The sequence below is a fragment of the Scophthalmus maximus genome, chromosome 9, assembly GCF_022379125.1.
Source record: "Scophthalmus maximus strain ysfricsl-2021 chromosome 9, ASM2237912v1, whole genome shotgun sequence".
Classification (NCBI taxonomy): Eukaryota; Metazoa; Chordata; class Actinopteri; order Pleuronectiformes; family Scophthalmidae; genus Scophthalmus; species Scophthalmus maximus.
In genome coordinates this window covers 22,047,501-22,073,131 of record NC_061523.1, presented here as the reverse complement: position 1 = coordinate 22,073,131, position 25,631 = coordinate 22,047,501, and the positions used below count along the sequence as shown (strand labels likewise).

Sequence of the window (25,631 nt, the reverse complement as noted above, 5' to 3'; positions counted from 1 at the left end):
AACTGTACTGTTGTACGTTAACGATTATGTGTCCCACTATATTATATATATATGTATTTTTTTGTTTTCTTTTGTCTCTTTAAATTAAAAAACAAATCCCCGGGAACGCATCGACGAAAATGAGGATTTAGGTTTCAGACAACATAGGCGATTGCCAAACGAGCAATTTCTCAAATGGCACCGCAGCATCTGTAATCAGCTCCGCTGCCAGGGTCTCCGTCTCTCACTGTGATAATGGAGGCTGACACAAATGGGTTCAAATTAGCCAATCGCGTCTGTTCTTCCCATTGACATGATTGTAAAATGGGGTTGAAACAGGCTGTCACAATGCAGGATTTAGTCTAAAGACCATTGAACAGTGGTTCACACAAGACAAATAGACTCCATTCGTCTGAACAGGAGGCAAAAACATGGTGAGCCTCATCAGTTTTAGGAATGTTTCTTCGGACTGTATATAAGACCTGTCAACAAACCAATCAGCAACAAATGCGAGCAGATGTATCCGACACCCGCAGACCGTTAATGACGTGGTGTAGCGCAACATGAGGCTATTTCTGAATCAACTCTGGGATCATTTGAGTCTCTCAAGGATTAGCGTTAAACTGCTACCCCCTCCCCCCCGGGACCCCCCTCCGCCGAGCGGCCCTGGGAACATAAGAGGGCTCTAAAGATGGGGCATCTAGCAGGCAGACTGAGACAGTTGTGCCTGGAAACCCGATAGAGCGCCCCTCACCCAAAAACCTAAAATACCAGCAGAGATCAATAGCTGCAGCATGTTATCTATTGTCCAGCGGAGAGTACTGCAGGTCCCAGTGTTTGGGCCAGTTAGATACCCCAACTCATCTGCCACAGATCCGCCACGACATCCCTAACGGCGGTCCGATCAAGCGTGGTTTGGATGTGTAGGTCTAAACTCATCTTTTGTGGCCTGGAAAGAAACATCGTGCCGAGGGGATTTAGAATTTTGCCGGGAGAAAAACAGAATGATCACCAAGATCGAGAGGATTCATCCTCTGGGAACCAGGAATGTCTGGACAGAGATTCATGCCAGTCCATTTTTAAGTGGAAACATGTCTGAGGGTACGGGAGTTGGTCATCGGACCTCTGGAACCATCCCCGGCTTCTTTTGCTACTTAAGGTGCTTTTTTGCATTTAACACACTCAAATCTGCAACTGCGTGGGGACGGCACCAGTGTGGGGACAAAAGATGATATCTCTGGTTCTGCATCATCAACTTTTCTCTTTTTTTTTCTTCAAATCAATCATGAGTTTGACAGTGTCAGAGGAGTGAAATGCTAAATCTGCGTCTAAATCTCTTTTCCCCCCAAAGTCGTTATGTTGCCGTGTGGTAGATATTTCTGGATCTACAGAATGTATTATTCCTGAGAAGACATCTCATGATACATAGTTTGTAAATTAACAAAATTCCACTTTTTTGACACTTTGAACTCTAATGAAACTTCTTGATTGCAAACACGATAAATAAAGATTTTTTTTCGTGTGGAATGCGTCATAACCCTGATTTTCATCAACACAAAGTAATAAGAAGAGGCGTATATTAATGGTTATATGAAAAGTGCTGCCCCACAGATCCCTCAGAGGAGAGTAAAATGCAAATATTTCCACATTTAATGAGCATCTTGTCATCTCCGCCTTTTTGCAAAACACAATATACAAGGAGACGCGACAAAATTATTCCCCCCCCCCCCCCCCCCCCCCCCGTTTTAAATACAGAAAAAGAAAAACATTTCCCCGCGTAATTAAAAGCCGGTCTGCAGCCTCTGGGCGTCGCAGGCGATCGGCTCAAACTGTGAGAAAAGATGAAAAGCAGATCCGGCGCAATCGACGGGGCCGTCTCTCTCCGAGTCAGTGAAAGTGCACCTTACTCAGACGCCTGTGTGGAATGCATTCTGGGTAACATGCTGTCTGGCCCTCATGTCCGTCATCTTAAATAGCAGCAGAGACAGAGCACTTGTGGAACCCTCTGGCAGATTTACGGGCTGTTAATGCTCCCCCCGCCCCCCCCCCCCCCCCCCCCCCCCCCCCCCCAACCTCATCACTCGCTGTATTCTTGTTGCCTTTGTTTTGACGGTGCTGAATGCAGGTTGGGATTCTCCAGGCCGACTCACGTCCAGGCCCGCGTTCTTTTTTGGATGGTCCGGCGAGCAGGGATCCAGCGACAGGGGTCAACCGACCCCTCGGGGCGAGCGGGTCAAGTTTAGGGAGACTGCGTTTAGAGTTCAGTCTGTCACTCAGGGCGAACAGGGAAAGAGGAGAAAAGACACTTTACAGCATTAATTGACGTGTGTGTGTGTCAATATTGACCCGGCTCGTCCGTCAAAACCATCTCCTCCTCGTCTCCAAAATGAGACACTTAAGGTCAAAACGTCAGCAAAACACTCCTTAAATACCACTTATACGCCGCTCACTCAAATATTGATGATAATCTGAGTGGCTCGACCCAGCTCTCGTTCAACTGGAAATCAATTCTTTTACCTTCTTTTGAAAACAATGGAGAAGTGAGCAGCTACTGATTCATTTTGTATGTTAGAGGTAATTTCAGTTTTTCTACTTTTCAGTTTCCAACTTCCCACATAATGTGACAGAAGAAGATTCAATCTCCCCTTTTCTCAAAAAACTGGTTACCTACCTTAAACTATATTTCAACTTTCAAGATACGTACTGTTTAAATTTATTTTTAATTTGAAGTATTATGCCCTCAAATTTTGAAATCTAAGAGTTTTCATCAACAAAGTTAATGAAAAACTATTCTGTGTGGCAGCATTTCCATCCACCTTCTGGCAAATTTCAAAAACACTGTAAATTGAAAAACTGAAAATATTGTAAAAACATTTTTATGCTTGGCTGAGATTGAAATTTTGGAATAAATTGGCATTTTGGTATTGATATTAGATATTGTTTTTAACCATAAACATACTTTATAATAATTATCACAGCGAACACAAATCAACTTAAACCGTGCAGAGCAACACATTTTCATCTTAATGAACCAACTACAGACCTATATTAATAACATTATTGGAAGAAAATGCACAGAAATCTTGTTAAAATTTGAGCTTAATTTGGATGGAAATTTCACAACTGTGAAAAACAGTGATACACATGATTTTCATCATTAGCTGTTATGCTAGCTAGCTACTGTCTAGCTAATGTTAGTTACACAGCGTACGCTACTGTTCGCTAGCACAGAATTAACACTGTGAGCAACTTGAAAATTACTCAAACTACTGTAAAGTAGAGACTAGTATATTATATATGAATCTAGGAAATAATCAGTTTCTTGTTAGCAATAGCTGCTGAACATTGTCATCATGATGCTAACTCACGCTGCTGCTAATTTAGTCATTTAGTAAGCAAGTTTAAATCTTGTATATCTATATTGATAGAAATTTTCGAAGGCTAACAAAATCTGAGGAGCAAATTTTTAATGCTTGCACTTTGTTGCCTCCGACTATGAAATGCTTCTTCTGCTGCTTCGCTCTCTCCGCACCACATACATATTTTTTTTTCCAGTCTCATCAATCATCTGTTTTGTTGGTGCGGAGCCATCTTTGTATCTTGAGGTTAATCAAATGAATGGTACATGTTTTACACCGGTTTACCGTCCCACATTCATCACCGCGCGCTGATATTCTAATGGATTAATTATTGTAATGTTGATCGGGCCACTTGGGTAATTAGCATTTTTGATTACGCCGGCATTCGCAGGTGAATTGAAAGAGCAGACAAGACCAAACTACATTAAAACATATTACGGAAGCTCACGGCAGTCGCGGCAATTTGTTCTTAGCAAATAGAGACGTCTGTGCAAATTTGTAAACTTAATTCCCACTTTACAGCGAACGTCTGCCTTGAATTTGAGCGTAACGTTTAGAAAAGTCTATAGGCTGCCGGGAGAGCAGCGCAGCGGAGGGAAGCCGAAGTCTTTCAAGCGAGAGGGATCGGATTCCCTGCAGCGAGATAGCTGGGTGAACTGGGCCGTGACTTAAGGCAAACCCTCTTAGTGTACCTTTTTTTCTGCTTTGGGAAAACATGTCTGTTGAAACAGTCAACAGAGTGCACCGACACACTGCAGCCTTACCCCTGCCGTTTACTCGGATTACCCCAGATGGACGCCTGGCCACATGGTCCCCTCGGCCCTTCAGGCGGCGACCACAGCGCCCTGCCCTTGAGGGGGGACAGAGGATATGTTCAGAAGACGCCGTGTGTGTGTGTGTGTGTGTGTTTGGTTTTGTGTGTCGTATGTATATGAATCGGGGTTTGGATCCGCGGGCCTGGGGTTTGCGGGCCGCCATGCTAAAGTGCAATGGAACATTACATTTTTTGGGCCACCGACATCACCTAGTGACGTTGATACGATAATGTTTCATGTTTAATGAAAGAATAGTTACACAAGTCCAACTCAAGGTCCACTTACTAGTATTTTCTGAAGCTTTCAGCCGGAGTTTCTTCACCTGTCATGGATCTGTTGACAAGAATTGATGCCTTGCCTCCTTGGTTACATATGGCCTTATTATTATAGTGTTATGGTCGATACAATTTTTAAGTATGATCAAATTAAACAAATTTAAATCTTACCTGCATGAAATAGATTGACATGGAGGGAAAAGAAGAATGGCCATGTGTTTTGACGCCATACACACATTTCTACAAATTCCAAGGCCTTGCAAAGATCATGAATGACGAAAACTGAATTTTGAACTTTGAAATTTAGGAAGAAAACGTTAAAAATTCACTGTTAAATGTTTTTATTCTGGGATGGCGGAGACCAGAGTCGATGGGCGCTGGTTGCTGGGGGTTGGTGCTGATGGTGGCGGGGTTATGATGAGCTGTAGTGCTCATCCATCAAGACCACTTACACGCCATAGGATCTGCTCTATAGCTGAGGGGGGAAAATTAAGTTATGGACCCACATCTGCTGATACCCGCTGGTTCATTAGAGGGTTTCGCCTGCTAAGGCAGCAACTGTATGGCATCGAAAAAATACACGCTGCAAGAAATGAGGGCAATGGTTTCGAATATGCAACCTATTCTTTGTTAAAAAAAAGAACAGAAAATACAGTGCAACACGATGTACCCTATGTCCTTTGAAAAAACACAAACCTAACCTTGAAGATTATATTGAATCAACCATTATTCCATGACGTCAGACCAGCAAATCTTTGCCAGTTCATAAACGTTCCATCGCGCAAATTTTTTTCAGTTTTCCCCATCACTGAAACATTGTAAGAAGGAAATAAAGATGACATGGGCTGTTGAGAGACATTTCTTGCAGCACGTCTCTCGAGAAGCCGAGCTCTTCAGTTCAGGAGGGAAGAGAGTGGAGGGCAGAGATGCAGAGTTCATTTTGTACGGGAGGCCGCTGTCAGCACGAGTCCGCCACCACAGAGAATTAAACTGATTGGACGCGATTGGCTTTGGCGCTCGCGTTGCTGACACTGACAGAAAAAAAAGTTAGTCGGCTGTTGTTTCAATTAGTGGAGGAGGGGTGCTGAGTGATGGGAGCGGGGGGGGGGGGGGGGACAGCTGCTTTCACTACTGAAGATAATCTATGTATGATACACATTTCCGTGAACAAATGGGATGTGAATAGTTTTCCAATTATTTTTTTTTTTCAAAGTATTTCCAAGTATTTTTCAAATTATACATTAGACGATAACAGGATACAAAGTATTTTTTTCATGTTGTACTTGTTGATTTCTACTATCGCAGTTGTAAATCGCTTATGCTGCGTTCTCGCATGAGTTTGGCCACAGGATCATTTGTGTTTACTGGCGCGAGTAACGGCAGTAAACACAACCCGTGAATATTTGCCCGCTCTCTGTCGGACGCGGACGTCCAACGCCGACCGGCTTTCACGGCATCGCGGCACGCAAATATCGAAGCGAACGTCGCTGCTATTCCAGTTAGATACAAAGTCGTTGCATTGACTTTGTATGTCATCTCATCGTCGGGAAAAATTTGCTTTGCATTCGGTGTGAACGCAGCACTACGCGTTGATGTGCTCAATTTCTTCTTTCAGCTAAAGGGAGGTCGACACATTTTGTGATCGAAAGCTTCGTGTTTTACCGGCAACAGCCCGAGACATAGAAAGCCCAATATGAAGAATGCGGATGAATAAAATCCTTGTTTGCTTCCTGACATTGTTATTTACACCGTAGCTTTGCTGACTCTGCGGTCTCTTCACTACAGGAATGAGAATTCTTGAAGGGCCCCTCGTGGCTCCGTCCTCTCGTTTGCCCCAGACTGTGGAGCATCTTTTTTTTTTTTTTTTTCAATTAAGCATTTCATTTCTGACAGTTGAAGCGAAGCCACCGAGGCTTGAAATGTATGAATGATGGCACTTAGTGAGAAACTACCATCCACACCCCATTAACCACCATCATTCATGCGGCAGATTGTCAGATTAGGGGGCGAGTCATAAGTCAAAATGTGCGATTCAACATGCCTTCCTCTGGCCCCTATCTCCTCTCGGTCTTCAGATCCGCAGCCGTTGGAGATGTGAGAGCCAGAGGATGCTGGCTGCTTGGCTTGATCGTCCCATAAGGGTACTTCCTTCCTAAGTACCGCTGCTCCCCTTATCTCGATGCTTCAGATTAGCCATACCCGAGCGTAAACAACTGTTAACAGAGGAGAGTGTTGGCCTAAACTGATTCATGCAGATTTAGGTTTCCAGTCCATACCATGTGTCAAAAAAGTTAATAATGTCTCTTCGAATCCAGTATGACTTTAACAGACTCTCGAAAAAAAAATCAATAATCGTGAATTATTACGACCCATGTCTCACTGTCGGACGACCTCTAGCAGCTGTAGTCAGGAGGACGGGAGCAAAGGAGGAAGTCAGGTCTGCATGAGGAGGAGGTTGAGGTGGGTGGTTGGGTCAACAGCAGAACACAGGACGTCCACACAGGAGACTGCAGTTTGTTTCCCATGTGAAACGGATCAGCGTTGTATCTTTTACACAATACTTTTTGTTAAATTCTAACGAAGACGACAAAGGTCCTCCTACTAAGGGATTATTTATTTAACTCATGATCTTTTACCTTAACCTAACCAAGTAGTTAAACCTAACCATGAGTATATATACTGTATACTGTATGTGTATATGTCAGGGTTCCTACAGGTGCTTGAAATCCTTGAAGATCCTTGAATTTTAAAGTTGTATTTTCAAGGTTTGAAAAGTGCTTGAAAAGGCTTAAATTACATCAGATTTTTTTTTCCACAACAAACATGACACATTTCAAACCATATAACTTAGAATTTCTTATCATTCTGTTGTTACGAAACATGATTTTAGTTGTTTATAGCGTCATACTATCTCTTTAAACGAGCACAGCTGTAAGGTGCCGGGAAAGCTTGAAAATTGACCTTGAAAAGTGCTTGAATTTGACTGTATGAACCCTGATATGTACATATACAAATGCTGTAATTTGTGATGCCTTTTGTTTGGTGGCCCTGTTATTGTTTGAACTATAATTATTTCTGTTCCACTGAGATGTGCATGTGTGCCTGAGCTCTGCTACATACATTAGACAATTAATTGCGCCACAGGGGAAGAATAACGTTATCGGATTGAACTGAAAACTCCATTGACCTGAACACATAAAGAGCTGTGGCTAAGATGATTCAAGAAACCTTTTCTGAAGAGTTTCCTAATAAATCCAATTCAAATATATGGGAGTTTTTGTAGTTAGCTAACTTTTAATGTGAGACTATATAACTTTTAAAGGAATAAATAACACTTTATATATTCTCACAAAAGGGATTTTTTTTATTATTTAGCAACAGAGAGCAGATCAGATTATGTACTTTCCTGTATAGTATATAGTTGCCTGTATAGACTGTATATAAAGATGGACGTCGTGTGTAAATAAAATCCAACTCATTACAAACGTGAACACTTGAACGTACCTCAGTGTGATAAGAACTACTTGAATTGACAGAAACCATCTTTAGGAAAAAGGTATTTTGCTCCATGTCCCTTCTGCTCACATGGAGGAGACGGGGGGTTATGACCTGCACAGCAGCCAGCCTCTAGGGGGCGCTCCAGATATTTTGGCTTCACTTTCTCGGAGCTGCCATGTCGTCCATCTTTATGCACATTAGTCCAATTTAGCCGTCTAGCTAGCACAATGACAACTCACTTAAGTGATGACGTTACACGCTGAGGTCGCTTTAGATGACGCGGAGGATATTTTCCAACATGAAAATGATTCAACACTATCTCATGTTTACGTCACTTTGCTTCAAACAGCTCTGAGTTGAACAAAGTTAGCTGCAACTCAGCACAACGAAACTGAAATGCCAGTGAAGAAACAGCCAAGTCGAACCAAGTCAGTCGGCGCTCAACCCTGTATGAATAAGAGTTACTGATTTTTAGCTTTAAACTTGATCTTTGATACTTGTTTTGATTAATCTTTCCACCCAGTGAATGTGTTAGGGACGCACGTCACCGTTTCTGGTGATGTTTCGCAATCGATCACAGCGACTTGCTTCAGTCCACTGTATAACACAACTCTCATACTGTAAATCTGGGGCAACAGCCCTCGGCCTTATCGAGACAGATCAGAGGGATTCATCTGTAATACCATCTTCACTGTCAATTAACCAGATCTCCCCTCAGCATCCGTCACGGTGAGGGCAGAGCAACTCAGGCGGCGGATCCGAGACGTAGGCCGACGAATGAACCACTGAATCCGGACGGGCTTCATTGAAAGCCGAGCCATGGTGGTAGTGTTCCCGTTTTCCCCAAACACTCCCCGGCTTTGTCTCGGGATTATTATTATGGGCTGACACGAAGGGTTTGAACTTCACATATCACCTGTTTCGGCGGCGATGGTGGCTGAGGGCGTTCTCACACGCTGTGAAGGAGACATCCTGTGAAAAAACGCCGAGAGATCCGTATCGCCGCCCGATGAAAGTAACAAAACTGCAACGGATCAAGCCCCCCCCCCCCCCCCCCCCCCCCCCCGTCGCGCCGCATCGGGGAGAATGTTAATGAGCGTAAATCTTGTCGTGTTCGCGATGCGTCTGAATATGAGATTCTTGGAATTTATGTGCGAGCCCTGTAGGTTTCCATGCTGTGTGACGATCCTTAAATAGTTGTTTTATGTAGTTGTTCCGTGTCTAATTGTTCCGCGCTCGTACGTTCATGCGCTCACCGAGGAACCGTGGCGGAGACAATTTGCTGTCACCTGCAGAGAGACAGACATTAATTTTTTGCCTATTCTATTCCTAATTATTCCTACATGGAACATTTGCAGTGAGACTGCCATGTAATGCAATTTCTTCATTACTAAAGTTTTTGCACCGAGGTAAAATTCGCTGTTGCAGTACTTCAACCAGGCAATATTTTTCCCGTAAAATTACACCCAGCTGGGCGTCCTGCTCGGCCGGCCTCACCGCGCGCTCGCTCGCCTGTGTGATCGCTTGACAAGCCGCCGCCATCGCGTCGGCTTGGATCGCAGAGTGGGGGTCTGCAGCAGAGAGACGCGGCCCCAATGTTACTAATTGAAATACCGTGGACCCCGTTGCCCAAATGTAATTATAGCATCAGCGACGGGCACTTGAGAAAACAGCGAGAAAACTAAATTGAAATTTAAGAGTGAAATGCAAAACTGTCTCCAGCAGTGTGGGCGTGCTCCCAGTGCCCACAAGACCTGGCCTGGAAGAATTGAGATATTAATAATAATATCTATATTATATTACGTTTATATTATTTTTTTTAGGACGTCTCTGAGGCAGATTACAATTTTTTCTGCACATTGAACTATATGCTATAATACATCTCACTGTTGCTTAATACCCAATAAGTTACTTTTGTTTGAGTTACTACCACATTATATTAATTGACATACCTAGGACAGGCAAATTATTTGCATTGTGGAATTTTTTAAGCACAATGTCCGTGTCGTGAACATTATGACTTTTTGTTCTGGTGTGGGGTTTTTGTTTTTTTCTGAACTGAAATCTGTAAAACCACATTGTTAAAAATAATTCCCCATTAGAGGTAAAAAAAACAAAAAAAAACTTGGGTATTCATTATCTCACTCTGGCAAAAGTATTCAGCAGTGTTATCAGTGAAATGTAATTATGCTATGCAGAAATATGAAAATGCCCCCTGTGGTGTGATATTGTATATGATATTGTTGTTGTTAATACGTGAGTATTGCTGGAGTCGACCAAGGTGGGTCTGATTTTAAATACTTGTACCTGCCGCTGTTTAATTTAATCTACAGGAATAAATCGCGTTAAAGCTAATTTTTACGTTCTGAATGTAAAATGCGAGTCTTCCGTTGCTACAGCTCTTAGAATATCTGAAGAGAAAGCAAATAAATAAAGTGTTTGTCGTAGGTTGTAGGACGAAAACTGCACTAGAACAGCATTTAATGTACTTTTTTTTTTTTTAAAAGTTAACTTCCGAAGCACTGACAGAATTAGGCCTGCGTAATTTAAATACACTTTCTGGAAGAGGTGTTTAGAGTGGTGTCAGTGTTTCTGGTCATTAGGGTCTTTAATTAAGTTTTAACTAGCATCAGTATTCTGCTCAGACGCCGCGGCCCTGCCTGTAACCTGCGCAAAGATCGGATCCCACAAAGGTTAGTTTTTAATTGCGCGAGAAATAACGAGCACTCCATCAGCAGAGGGGCGCATCGCGACACCCAAAAACAAGATGTGTGGGGGGCCGTATCAATGCCCCCCCCCCCCCCCCCCCCCCCCCCCCCCCCCCCCCCCCCCCCCCCCCCCCCCCCCCCCCCCCCCCCCCCCCCCGGCATTGATGTTGTGACCCCCCCCCCCCCCTCACGTTCGGGGGCTTGTCAGCAGGTCGGCCGTAAGGGAGCGCGGGAGTGCGGATGACAGGTGGGAATGAAAATGGGTCCCGCGCCGGACAGCGTGGCGACAACACGTTTCAGGAGAGCTGGAGAGGTCAGAGGATCCGAGGGCAGGAGATGCTATCCAGACGCCGCCCCCCCCCCCCCCCCCCCCCCCCCCGCGCCTCGGTTGAAGTGTTCATTCCATGAGTCAGTGTGTCGATCACTGGCTGTGAGTGGTGGTGGGTGGGAGGGAGGGAGGGAGGGGAGCTGCGATCTCCAGGTTTCTGCTCGGGCTCCAGAGAGCAGCAGGCCCGGGAATGCGCGGATGTCGGCCGAGGCCCTGCGCGTGCTCGGGCACGCCGCGCAAAGTTCAACAGTGTCACACTCCTCCGACTGTGCTGCCGCGTCGTGCTTGTGTACGGTCTCCTCCTCTGCACCTCTGAAGTAGCTCCTCAAGCAAGCGGCGGGCAAAGCTTGTGCCTACATGTTCCCCCTGCGTCTGTTGTTCTGCAAGATCCATGCGGCTTTGTCCCAATTAAACATACACTTCTTCGACTGGCATTGACTTGGCCAACAACTAGTAACCCCAGGAACCTTGGGAGCCTGTTGTTGCTCTGGGTGCAAGCCCCACGACACCTGCTTCATTAACATAGGAAGCGGCAACAGGCTTATTTCCTTAAAGCCAGGACATAAATTAACTCGTGTCCTTCTTAATAAAAGCGGCGTATCTGGTTTCCGGAGGACTACGACCTTTCGGGGGACTAATGCCTTTTCCTGCTGCTGGACGACAAGAGGCCTTAATCCAGACATTTCAACTCTCGACACTTCAACGGGCGGACAGTGGAAAGGGCGAGGGGAGAAGTTATAGAAGCTGCCGCGGAGGAGAGAAACAGTCCCCTTAGTTACAGTAGCCACGGTCGAGAGACGCAGGTGTGGGAGATCACATTTCCGACGAGCGATGATACACCGACGGCCCCGACAAGCCTCTGCAGCGGCTCTGCGCTGGAAGTATGCGCCACACTTTTACACGGGCGTTCGGGTTGTTGATGAGACGTTAATAAGTTTCATCTCCTCCTCGTCAGGAGTTCCTGCGAAAGACAGCGAAAGGACAACGACAACAAAAAAACAACCCCCCGGAGCTGTCGATCGGGAGACGAGGCGAGACAGCTGACCTCTTGAAATAGCCGGCGAGTCGTCTGCGGCTGCGTGTTTTTCATCCACCTCGCCACTGAAAAGGGGAAAAAATCGAGTCACCGCAAGTGGATTGACCTCGCTTTGTAATCGGAGACGTAGTTGTTGCTCTGGAATTCGCGAAACTTTCATCTCGGCAGTCAAAAGCCCTCGTCGACGAGCGGCCCCGGCGTCTTCATTCGCCGTCAGTTACCTGCCAAGAGGAGCGTAAACACCAGACACTTAACGAAGCGTAGGGCAGCGGAGACGCCGCGAAACATTTTAATCATGGGATGTTTTGTGTTGAGGAGGTTCTCGGCTCTGACCCGTGAGCGGATCGCAGACGAGGGTGGATAGAGTTAATCGATTCCCTCTAACAATGATCAATACCAAAAAGAAAAAGTTTTAAATACTAACTTTAAATCTTGCATTTAAAATGAATCTTGCGGTCGAGAATTATTAATTGCAGAATGTGGCTGTTTGCACCTTATCAGAGCTGAAATGAGAATATTTGTCAAATGTACAATTTCATGATGTAAACACAAACTACTGATCAATGTGTTGAAGTTTTCTAAAACTTCTCTTGTTTCCTTATAATTATTAAACAATCTTTTGGGTAAAATGACAACATGATACGATCATGAAAGTTTATGGCGATGATATTCAATTATCACAAAGGTCTTGCACTATTATTGGATGTCACAAGTGTGTCTTTCACTGAAATGATATGAATCAAAGGTCAGGATAGTTAAACCCCGTCCCCCCACTAAATATCAAACATTCTTGCTTTGCAGACTCTTTCAACAGATTAATTGGCGTTGCAGACAAGTCTTGTTTTTGTTTGTTTCTTGTTTTTCTTTATTGAAATTGCCAATGAAATTTTATGTTTGGGGAAAAAAATGTTAAATCCATAGTTCCATCCTGCTTCCATCACCTCAGAAGAATTGCTGATTTGATTAGATAGTTTCTTTCTACCAAAGATCTGGAAACTTGAATCCACGCTTTAAGAACTAGTTACTGTAGATCTCTTGTATCAATAACAAAAAATGAATCCTGCCTCCGGCTCATCCAAAACTCAACAGCTACCTGTTGTGTTTTTCTATATTTGTATTTTCAATGTCTGTGTTTTGCTGTCCAAATAAAGTTAATTATTCATAATTATCATTATGTTTCGGCCCTTATGTGTCGTTACTTTTAAATATTGTTAATTATGAATAAGGATGGATAATTAATCGGTATTATTACTCACCTCATCAATGCAAAGGTCACTTCAGACGTCGCTTTGAATAGTCGTATACTGTAGCGCTCATTATCTGACTGTAGCTCAACAGGGTTGTGACCATAGGTCACACGCACGCACGCACGGACGCACGCACGCACGCACGCACGGACGCACGGACGCACGCACAAACGCACGCGCGCGCACGCACGCACGCACGCACACACACACACACACACACACCCACACACCCACACACACACACACACACCCCCACACACACACACACACGCACACTGGTTTTGTTTTCACCTTATTCCAGCCAGCCTCAGTTTGGACGCCTGCACGCAAAGCGGCTCGCTGCCTTCAGACTCCTTTCCCCTTCCTACTTCCCTCTTCCTGTGAAGGAGCAATCATTTCTTCATTAGCCTTTTATTTGTTTCTAACTGTTCCACTTCAGGGGTAACACACACAGTTTATTTGGGTACTCTTAATTACAAAAGGGAGATTGTTTGCCCTCCTCGCCGAAATGAATGGCTCGCTCGGCCTCCCGGAGGGCGACAGCAGCTTAGTGTTGGGCCGCATCTGATTGCATTTTGCAGGATTGATGAAGTTATCGAAAATACTGACCAGACTGACTCGGAACCTTATCTTGCTTGTAGACGTCTGTGAAGTCTTTAACCTGTGTTTCTCACCCTTGAGGTGAGGAGGATTAAGAGGAGAAATGCCTTTATTTCCTATTTGTTAGTTTCTGAGACCCCCCCCCCATCCCTTTCCAAAGATAAGCCCGAGGGCCGCCGAGCTCAGTCATGATAAATTACATTGCAGTGCTCTCTCTCTCCAGAAAGCCGTTCAGGAGGCATGGCTACCTTCAGGATCTTTTCATTTTTCCTGCCGTTATTAAACACAGTGATAGAATCGCCTTCCCCTAGTTGATTCAGAAATGTCAGGCTTGACAACAGAAGAAGAAATGTGGTTCGCTGTCTGCACTTTAACGCTGCTGCCTTTCGACGTCAAATCTAAGAAAGAGAAAAAATGGATTTTGCAGGCACAAAGCTGATTAGAATATCGGCAGAATTTGCTGTAGAACCAAATACAATGAGCAGCAACCTGACTTCTTCTATTGTGGTTGCGTTAACCATGATGTCTGCTTAAGTACTGGCTAGGTTTCAAATCTTTCATATTTCCCTAAACCATCTATTATGCATGACTATATGTGTCAAATAAAGTTAAAGATGGAAAACACTGTTCATTTTTTTGTCAAGAGTTAATAATTATTGCTAATCTCCGACAGAGGCCAGAGGTTTTCCCCGTTTCCAGTCGCTCTAATTTCGCCAGGTGAACAATGATTCCAGGTGATGTTACTGTTTGAATCGTAGACTGTGAATAAAGATGGACGACATGAAGAGAAGCTGAATCTTCTGTATCGCCCCCTGCTGGCTGGCTGCAGCATATGTCATAAACCCCGCCTCCTTCATGTTTGCTGATAGGACATTGGTCACATTAAAGAGTACAAGTTAACGCTACAACCTTTTTTTTCTCAAAGATGGTTTCTGTTGTTTTAGGTAGTTATCACAATGATGTATGTTCATGATGATGTATTTGTAAAATTTCCTGAAAATGAGTTAGCCCATGTGAGAATACACCTGGAAAATCTGTACATAGATGCCAAAGAATGTTTGGGAAATTGATGTGAAAGGCACTGAGTTTTTTCCATATTTTCCAGAGTTTCTGTCTGGAAGCAGCAGACAAGTTAGCAGCTAACATGGAACCAGCTAACAAGTTAGCAGCTAACATGGAACCAGCTAACATGTTACCAGCTAACATGGAACCAGCTAACATGTTAGCAGCTAACATGGAAGCAGCTAACATGGAAGCAGCTAACATAGAACCAGCTAACATGTTAGCAGCTAACATGGAAGCAGCTAACATGGAAGCAGCTAACATGGAACCAGCTAACATGTTAGCAGCTAACATGGAAGCAGCTAACATGGAACCAGCTAACATGTTAGCAGCTAACATGGAAGCAGCTAACATGTTAGCCTACAATCCAGCAGATACAGAGCAACATCATCATCCCACTTAAGTTCTATTTCTGGCCACCTGGGGAATTTAAGTTCACTCTCCTTTTAGCTCCGTTTTTTGTCTCCACCAACTCGTCAGAAAAGTATTTGGCTCGCTAACTGACAGATGCTCTGTTCTGCAGTTTGATATTAGGTCATTTTTTCCCCCCTTTTCCTGAATAAGGCTGTTGTGGCTGGAATCAACGTTCATTTAAACTCTGAGACTAAACTGAAAACACGAGGTGACAGAGGTGAAAAGCCCAGAAAAGCAACGGCCATCGCATTAGAAAAATGTCATTTGATACTGTCCTTGTTGTAATGTTTACCTTCAGTATGAACATTTCTAAATATTCTATGAAACTATTTGAAGAAATGAGTAATGAGGATCCTTCTGTTGGAAAGACAAAAAGGCCTCTGGCTCACCACAAATTGTGAAAAACCTTTATTAGCCCATTTATTCAATCAGGAGAAACTGTTTCTCGCACATACACCGCACATGCGGTGATTTGCAGTACCGTCCTTGACATCCGTCCAGAAATCTTGGAGGGAGGGGCGCGGCCGAAAGGCCCTAAATCTCATCCGCAATTGATGTCATCGTACATTAATCCGCTTTTACGGCCATTAAAGAGAAGAAGAAGAAGAAGAAGAATGCTTGGGCTCGCAAATGGCGAACTGCGACTGTCAACGGCATGATGTATGGCAGCTTATTGTATTCCCCCCCCCCCCCCCTTCATTATGATTAATAACAACGGAAGGGGATCTCCTCCATTCTTGTCGAGATGGAAAATGCAATTAGCCCGCCGTTGGCCGCCGTTGCAGCCAGGCCTCCTCTCGGCTGCTCGCTCGCTTCCCCGGGACAAAACACCCGGTTTACAGCGGGAGGCTCGGATCGCGCGCTGCCCTCTATTTTCTACTTCCTCGACATCCCTCCCCTTCAATGTTTTTCTTATTTCACAAAGGAGGCCAACGTGGGCAATTGAGCCTTAGCTGTGCCGAGCCTATAATTTGGATTTACCATTTTGAATTTTTGGTGGTTATGTGTGTAATAATGATCCCATATGTAGGTCATAGTCGCCCCCCCCATTTGTGTATCTACCACTGGGCGGCAAGGTGGTGGTGTTGGTGCGTAATGGCGAAGAGCAAAGGGGCATCCTCATCACTTCTGCCGCCGCACCTGCAATCAGCACCTACGAGACTGATCGAGCTAAACGTCAATTAATGCAGCAATATCCTCCCGGAGACCCGGCTCGCTCGCTCTCACCTGGACGCTCGGCGGCAGCCTTCTGATTACAGTAATGGCTGCGATGAAGCGGGAGAACCCTGGCGGACGGCCGGTGTTTCAGAGCGGCAGCTTTAATCTCCCCCGCGTTGGGCTTTCGCTTTTCTTATCTGGGTTGCCGCACTAATTAAATAATGGCAGATCTCATTTGCTCCAGATCTTGTTGCCAATCTGCGAAACGCCCGAGTGAGAGGGTAGAAAGGGAGAGTATGCCGTTGTTCAAACGGGGAAGAATTCAGGCTGTGAACATGTTGAGTTTATCAACGTTCATTTTTTTTGATTTAGAGCGCAAACGTCCCTGTTGCAAGGTTATGAAATAAATGGTCGATACCAACAGTCACGTGCACGACATAGAAATCTGATCATGGCTCTACCGACTGAAACAAAGACAGACAGAATCATACACAAACATAATTACATCCAACTCATTCACAAGCCAAAATTAGATACGCACCAACTTGGTCCGGCTTAAGATGGAAGTAAAAGTTTCCCTTCCTTGCTACTCGTGTTTTCAGGGACATTGCGCTAAATTAAAGGAGCAGCGCCGACGATGAAGCGGTTCCGGCGGAAAACGAGCGTAATCGGATTACACGTTTGAGCTGCGAAATCCAAATGGGTTTAAGTGGATGATTACACTTTTGGAGTAGATATTCATTAGGTGACAATGTATTGGAGAAAAAACGGTCACAGGTTTGGTTTCACAGTCTACAGTGTGAGAGCCATACCTTAGCCATAGTGGGAATACCGCACAATATGAAGTCTTTTCCGAATTGGATATATTGATTAGACCCAGACTCAGTCAGTTGTAGGGGTTTGTTTTGGAAGCAAATCACAAATGTTGGTCCTGGACTATTCTGCAAAAACCTGCGTAACATTCAGTGCCAATGTCAACGTGTTTGTAATTTCCTGCTTTCTAAGATACGTATGAATGGGAACTGCTGTGTGGTGACAAATACATTGCAGGTGAGGTGATGGATGGATGGATGGATGGATGGATGATGGATGATGGATGGATGGATGGATGATGGATGGATGGATGGATGATGGATGGATGATGGATGGATAGATAGATAGATAGATAGATAGATAGATAGATGGATAGATAGATAGTTACTTTATTTATCCCAAGCTGGGAAATTCAGGTGTGGTTGGGGGGAGGCAACTAGAATGTAAATGAAAATTATAGTTTTATAAAATTTATTTAAAAAAGACAGATTTTAACTGTAGTTCTGCCATTGAAAGCAAATTCTAGTCCTGAAAGTCTAACATGCTAACATGCTAACATGCTACATCCAACTCCACCCTGCACCTAGAGTTACACTGCCTCGTGCAAACGGTACTGAAGGAAGTAGCATTGGATGTGGATCGTGCGGTGTGATTTGCTGCGCTCACGCGGAGGCTCATGCCGAATTACCCACTTTGTTATTTAGATATAAATGACTCGCTCGGCCGAGTCGCAGAATAACGCTGAACGTCCTCTGGATCAAAAGTTAAAATTGAGCCAGTCTACGCTCCTGATATACTGCGGATAGAACGCAGCCGAAAAGCCTTTGCGTTTCCTGTGGTGTCATCCACAGTAGATGTAGGTCGAAATATTAGGGAATAGGTTCCTGCAGCATGGAAGCAGATTCAAGCAATATGCAAATGTTTCGTATCTCGTCATGTTGTCGGCTCGCACTGGGTTTTGGAAACAGATCACAGCCAAGGATAGATGTGACCCTGTCGCCGGGACGGGAACATACAAAAATAAAAGTGTGAAAGTTCCTGCACTTAGCACCTCGCACACACCGCGCGCCCTTCCCGTGCCGGGTTCATCTCCCATCAACCGCAGCAGCATTCAACCGACCAGCGTCTCGAGATGGCCGCCGCTCATCCATCACGCCGCGCGTTTTCACGGAACGCCGTACGAAAAAACACAAACAAGCAATCAATTGTTGTGCGCACAGCGTGGGGGCCCCCTAATAGAGCACATTTATCTGACGCCGCGGCGGTAGCGCCGGCAATTCTTTAATTTGTGAGACATTATGTTGAGTTAATGCCGGGGGGCTGGGGGGGAGGGGGGGCGGACCTGGCACATTTGGGCCGGCGCTGTTAAACGCCGAGCTCCGTGCTGTATTGCGCTGGGACGCCCGGTGATGTAAATGACCTCACCCGCTGTATCTTTTATTTATTAATTTTTTTAATTTTAATGGATCGTGAAATGAATTTATGTGGGAACGTTTGCGGGGGGGGGGGGGGATATGGCATTGTGTCATGGCGTAATGAGAGAGAGCGGGAAGAAACGGTGTCATCGTCGTCGTCGTCGCTGATGCCCTGTGCGGAGGCTGCAGGCCCGGGCCCCCTGTCCGTCCTTCGACCGCCCCTGTGATTGGACGGAGGGAGGGAGAGAGAGGGAGGGAGGGAGGGAGAAAGATGGAGGGAGGGAGGGAGGGAGAGAGGGAAGCCAGGCTCTCTAATAATGATGTGCCCTCAGGCCTAATGTGCCAGCTCTCTCCTTCTTTCTCTGCTGGTCTCGTAAACACACACACACACACACACACACACACACACACACACTCACACACTCACACACACACACACAGCAGCAGCAGCAGTGATTCATTCTCCCTCAGATGTGCACAGTGTCAATAAAGAGTAGAGTTCATTTACAAAAAGCCTGTTTTGTTTTTTTTCTGCTTCTTTCCTTCATGTTGGAAAATAAATTTAACCATAAACCGATTATTTGATTTCTGGAACATTAAACGAGGATCCAGACTGTAAAAGGGGCTTTTTCCTCTTTTCTCCTTCTCTTTTTTTTTTTTTCCAACTTGAAAGAATTGAATGAGCTCAGCGTCTCTCTGTGATGTGGAGTCTTGAATGTGGATAACAAATCGCCTCATGCGGTTAGTTCTCTGTGGCAGAGAAGGAAGTAAACGTGCAAATTGTTTATTTATTTTTGTTACACTTTTTCTGAAGATGTAATCCAACGCTTCGCGATGTGAGCAGTTCTCAGTCACACGGCTCTGTACATCTTTCCATCACCTCCCTGCTGCTCGTGGTCACGTTTCCCTTTGGACCAATCAGGACGAAGCCACCAAGTCTGATGACTGAATCTCGTACAGGAACGTTTTGTTTCCCAAAGAATAAACGACGCACTATTACAGTAACTAAGGCGTCCGTTTCCTCTTCGCCAGGCTTCTTCTTCTGCCCGCAAAGGCTTCTGGGATTTTTCTTTCTCCCAGATGCTCCTCGTCAATATTACAATATTATATCTTTGTTGTTTTGGAAAGGATTCAGATCAGTTTTGATGACGAGCGTGTTTGAAACAGAAATCGTCCTTCCTAAATCCTAATACTCTCCATAATTCCATAATTACTCCATGATCTGTGTTGCTGTGACTCTAGCGGTTAATTTTTCTTTTACCTTTCTCCCTTTAAAGATCCATCACCTCAATAACAAGTTAAAAAAAAATAGATGTAGAATATAATTTATTTTATTTAGGTTATTTATTCTCCTCGAGTGGGTCACAGATATTACTGCTGCAAAAAAATGTATACGCATAATAACACAAATAATACATAAACACCAGTTTAAATAGAAAATAAAGGGCAGCAGAAAGTATTTTTATACTGAATTATAATATTAGAATATATTTAAAGTATTGCTGTTCAGAATTTAAAAAAAAAAACATACGATAAAACAGGAGCAAAGACATAATTAATGGACGTATTATGACAATGTATGATGATGACGAAAGTTCAAATATAAAGATTCCACCTTTTCCTCAGTTTGCCTCTTTCTTCATGATTCGCCTTCTTAGCCCATTATTACTGTAATACATACTGGTGAATTATAGATCTGTGTCAGATGAACCGTGGGGACATCAGTGGGTATATATGAATATATATATTTAGTGCAGATGTCCCCCCCCCCTCCCTCATGGCCCCGGGCCGCTCTCCTGCCCGCTGCCCCGGGGCCATGAGGGAGGCTGGGCCCGGGGCCCGACAGGCGGCTGGTGGCGCTTCAAATGCGGCAGAGGAAATTAAATTACCGCTCCTGTTGCCCGCTTTGTAAACAAGACAAAAGCCCAATGATCCGGACAATTACACTTGAATGCGACGCATGTGTACAACGAGACGTGGAGCGGAGCAGCAAAGACCCACTGGAGAAGACACACACTGTGTAGGGTTTATTATTATAATCAGAAGAGAGTGGCCACACTGTCATATAGTTTTGTTTGTATGGGATTATTAAGGAAATATACACTCGCTGAGAGGAAATACGAGGTTTTTTTTAAAATGAAAAAAGACATGAAAATATGATTTATCCCCCCCCCTTCAAATTTTAAATAATTTCTCTGCTCGTGAGACAAGAAAAAAAAAATCCTTATGAAAAGCAGGAAGCATCGTTTGGCATTCCCAAAAAGAATGAACAACTCCCGAGGAAATCCTGCAGCATGGGTCTGCACGAAGGGCCCGTGCGACGTCTGTGACTCCTGCAGACAAAAACGATATGTTAATAAATGAATAAAAGAAGAAGAAGAATGCATATTAAAATCTATAATGGTTTGTTTTGCAGAAGCCATCGATTCCTGCTAAAGAGTATTGATTGAGATGATAATACGAAGGGCTTTACTGAAGACATGACTGACTTTGCATCTGTTGCAAAAAAAATAAATGATAAGGACAATTCAGAGGCCTTGGGTTAATAATGATAATAATAATAATAATATTTTGAAGTACAATATATAAAAGCAAATTGACAGGTCACTGTGTCAGTCGTCAAATTAACGTAAATAAAATAAAATAAACGCTTTATCCCAACCCCCCCCACAAATAAACAAATTAATTAATAAATTAATTAAATAAAATAAATAAATAAATAAATAAAATTAAATAAATAAATTAAATCCAAATTAAAATAAAAAATAAAATAAAATAAAATAAAATAAAATAAAATAAAATAAAATAAAATAAAATAAAATAAAATAAAATAAAATAAAAAAGAACAATCTCCCACGAACTGCCCTCTCAGTCTGACAACGGGGCCCCGGTGAACGTGGCGATCGGGGGCACGCAAATAAAACAGGTTTGTCTTTATCAGAGTAAATTAGATTCCTGAACCTAAATAGTTGACCGGAGGGGCCGAGCAGTTCCTGTAATCCACTTTAAGGTTCACCAACTTACTCAATAAGAGCCCCGGCTGAGAATCACACTGATCCAACAATCGATGAGGTTCATCTGAGGCCAGCGGCTCGGGAAGGAAGAGCAGCGGCCACAGGAATAATATCAAGGAAATGAATCGGTGTGCATCTTTTTTGACGAAGAAGAGGAAGAAGAAGAAGAAGAAGAAGAAGAAGAAGAAGAAGAAGAAGAAAAGGGGGAAAAGATACAAGTCTGACGAGGAGTAAGTGAAATGAAGGTTTTTTTTTGATTTGAGCTTTTCAGAGTGGATTTTCTATTTTGGAGGAGTGAAACACAATTTAAAAAAAACAAACAAATAAAAATACTAATAATAACAGAGAAGATATTTTATGAATTACCTGTTTTTCTTGCAAGGCCTCCTCCATGTGACTCCATGTGCAGCTACATGTCATCCCTCCATCCTCCCAGTCCCACGCCTGCATTTCAGCCCCCCCCGCTCTCTGTTTTTACTCCCCCCTCCTCCTCATCCACTACTCTCCCCCTCCGAGTCGTCGTCTGATCCGGGGCAGGAGGCGCCAGGTTTCCCCCCGAGGCAGACGAGGCGAGGAGTCAAGGACTGAACCCTCCGAATGCAGAATAATAATGTAATTCCACACTCTGCGTAAAAAGGGTTTGTCACAAGGATGGGTTCTTTCTCTGTGTGTGTGTGTGTGTGTGTGTGTGTGTGTGTCTGCACTCTGAGGAGAATAAAGATGAGGTGGTCATGGTTGTTGTTGCACACTCTCAAGAAAAAAAGGAGGTTTTCTGCAGGATGAAGAGGAAGTGCACTTTTCATTTTACTGCAATTTATTTTATTAGTTAAGTTGCAGATTGAAGACAAACATTCACATAATGAGTCAGGGATGTTTTTTGGAAATGAAAAGGTTCCAGTCCAGGTTGTCCAAGAAGTTCTGCAAAGACCTTTTACAATGAGCAGTTTGTTTATTATGTTCAAAAAAAAAATAAGTTAAAGTTAAAGTTTTTCATGTCAAAATAAGTGGTTAAGTTATTGAACTTAATAATTAATTCAAGGTTTTTATAGAGAAAACTTATCCTGACACGAATCCGATATGATCATGCATCAAAAAATGAAGACCACACTTTATATGAGATTACAATACATCTGTATTAAAACGCTTAAAAGGCCTCGAATTTACATGATTTATATTTATATTAATTATTATTTTATATTTTTACATTTGTAACACCAGATGTCCTCAGTTTGGGATCAATAAAGCACCTCTCTCTCCCTCTCCCTCTCTATCTTGATGTGATGGTCTCAGATTATAATTGTACTGAATTGAACTCTGCTCATCAAGGCACTAACACTTCATGGGACCTTGTTTCAGAATTGGGATTCTGATGGTTTCAGTGAATTTCCAGTTACAGCTGAACAGTAACAGCTGCAGGTGAACTTGTCGAGGCAGAAGCGGCTCGACGCAGCGTTAACGTCTCTCGTGTTTATTGTCTTTAGTTGTTGGCCACTGGGCCCTCATCAGGGTTGTGTCAGGGTAAAGTGTCTGGGAGTAAACACGTGCAGGGGCGTGTGGGGAAATGTTCTTATTTCTGTTTGCAGGATCAGAAAATTGCTGGTTCCACAGATTGGTTCTTGCAGCACAGCCACGTGCTTTATTGCCATACAACTATATGTACTGTAGCACCACAGAGAACCACAGGTGGTTCTATAACCCCTTCTACGGGTCACAAGGTCACTACATGAATGTTCAAACTGCTCGTACAGTCAGCTGCAAGTGTAGATATATTTTTTTTAACGCCTGCACCATGTAAAAGTCGTGACGTGTTCATTCTTGCACAACGTTTCCGTAGGTTACAGTAACTGAACATGTTGGTTTTAGTGTATTAGAACACGTGCGTCTGTGTTTAAGAGGAAAACACAACACGATTGTTTCATTGAATTATTTGATTCTAGCTGCTTATGTAAGGAGGTTCTCGTCATCCAGGACAATGTATTAATCAAATCTCACAACCACAATAAGTCCTTTTCATGGTCAAGAACTGATTAGGCCTCGAAAATGGGTTCTTTGGCTTCTAACATTTATTTCTAATGGATTTCAATGATGTACAGAAGCTTCACTGGGGACGGTGACGTCATGTCTGTGGCCTCTTCTCTGGGAATCATTGGCATTTTATCAAATCGAGAGTCGACTATTGTTAGACTATAGATGTGGCACTTTTAGGTCAACAAGAATATATAAGACAGTATCTTTAATCAGTATTTTCTCTCTGTTGGTGTAGAGCAGGAGAAAATATATAATTAATCTGTTGATTGGGTAGTTGGTGAATAAAATTAGAAAATAAAACCTGTAGAAACGTTTGGTGTGGAGTGGGGTCATTTTTCTGAAATCCATGCCCTGAAAAGGCAGGAAAATTATGAATAATAAATTCTTAAATTAACAATAAAGGGTTAAAAAAGGAAAGAAATGTATTTAAGAAAAACAGTAGCTTTCTTACCCTGTTATTCTTGGACTTTGTGGATGAAAGATGGTTATTGCACAACAACTGAACTGTTTGTGTGTGTGTGTGTGTGTGTGCGTGGGGGATGACAGGCTTCGTAACACTAATCTTCCACATCCTTGATGGCAGAGGCAATTGGTTTTTTTTCTCTCTCTCCAGGTCTACGATCATTTCAGCTGTCAATTCAAACGCGTCCGTTATCGGACAACTTATCGGGTAAAGACATCCATTATCGGACGCGCCTACTGTCGGACACGTCGGATTTTGCCTTGTGCCAAATTTTCAGTAAAAGAATAACATGAACGAGTCTGCGCGCATCAACAGGGAGCTGACGGGTGTTTAACCACGCGTTTCTGTTTCTGTTGATACACGTATTTAGTCAGAACAGAAAGAAAAAAAGAATATAATAGCATTTATTGATCGGCTGTGTCCGATGTTGGAAGCACGAGGCTTCTCGCATCAAGACTCGCCATCATCCTTTACATCGTCACGCGTTGTTCGTGAGCCTAAAGTCCATAATGATAAGAAACGAGGTCAAAACGAACTAATGACACAAAACGACGTCTAACAACATCAACATCAATATCATCTGGGCTACATCATGATAATACACCGCCAGGCACCACTTAGCTACTTAAAGACACCGATTCATTTTGAGGAACTTGTATTTAGGTTCTTATACCACAACTTATACGACTACTGACTGTCATCCGCGACACAAACGCTGCTCACGTGTTGCAAATAATAATACAATCATGAATGTGTAACATTCTGAAAGCACTTTCATATTAACAGTTTGAATAATATGGATGACGATGTAAAGCACAACTATATAAAACTGTAGAAATTATGCCTGTGAGTATAATCTTTCATATCTTTCCTTTTTTATGGCTTAGATTTTATTAGCAATTAAAAATCTCAGATGACATGGATATTCTGTAAACATATATATATATATATAGAACCTGGTTAGAAGAATTAATAATATAAAATTAATAATATACATTCTTACATGTGTCATTGCCTACACAAGTCTGTCTGTAATGCTGACAGTAGGTTCACGGTTCTGAATGGCTGAGACGCGCTCCGGAAGCTTTTACGCAACTGCGTAAAAGTGCTGCGTAAAAACGGATTCAAATAGCCTATACATCTCTATTAGTTCATTTGAATGGCGTAGGGTGCGTTCAAGGACGCAAGTACAGGACGGTGGTAGTGATATTGGCCTTGGTAGGCCCAGTGGGAGGTCTGTGTACTTATTTTTGTTTTTAACTGGCCTCTCCAAACGCCCGAACCGAGCCTCGATACTGGCTCATTACTTTCATCCGCACTTTTCCATGTTCTCCTCTTTATCATTCTTATTATTTTTCTCTTTTCATTTGAAGCTGGTGTGCAGGGTGTGTACCCGCCCCCGCCTCCTCAAAATGAAAG

At 43.4% G+C, this 25,631-nt stretch overlaps 1 long non-coding RNA gene across 1 annotated transcript; it reads right to left on the bottom strand.

Moving 5' to 3' along the window:
- Positions 1–20,721: 20,721 nt before the first annotated feature.
- On the bottom strand, positions 20,722–22,176 carry LOC124850520. Its single transcript, XR_007031456.1, has 3 exons — positions 22,088–22,176; positions 21,732–21,857; positions 20,722–21,040 (listed from the first exon to the last, which is right to left on the bottom strand). It is a non-coding gene; the product is annotated as an uncharacterized LOC124850520 (long non-coding RNA).
- Positions 22,177–25,631: the final 3,455 nt, after the last annotated feature.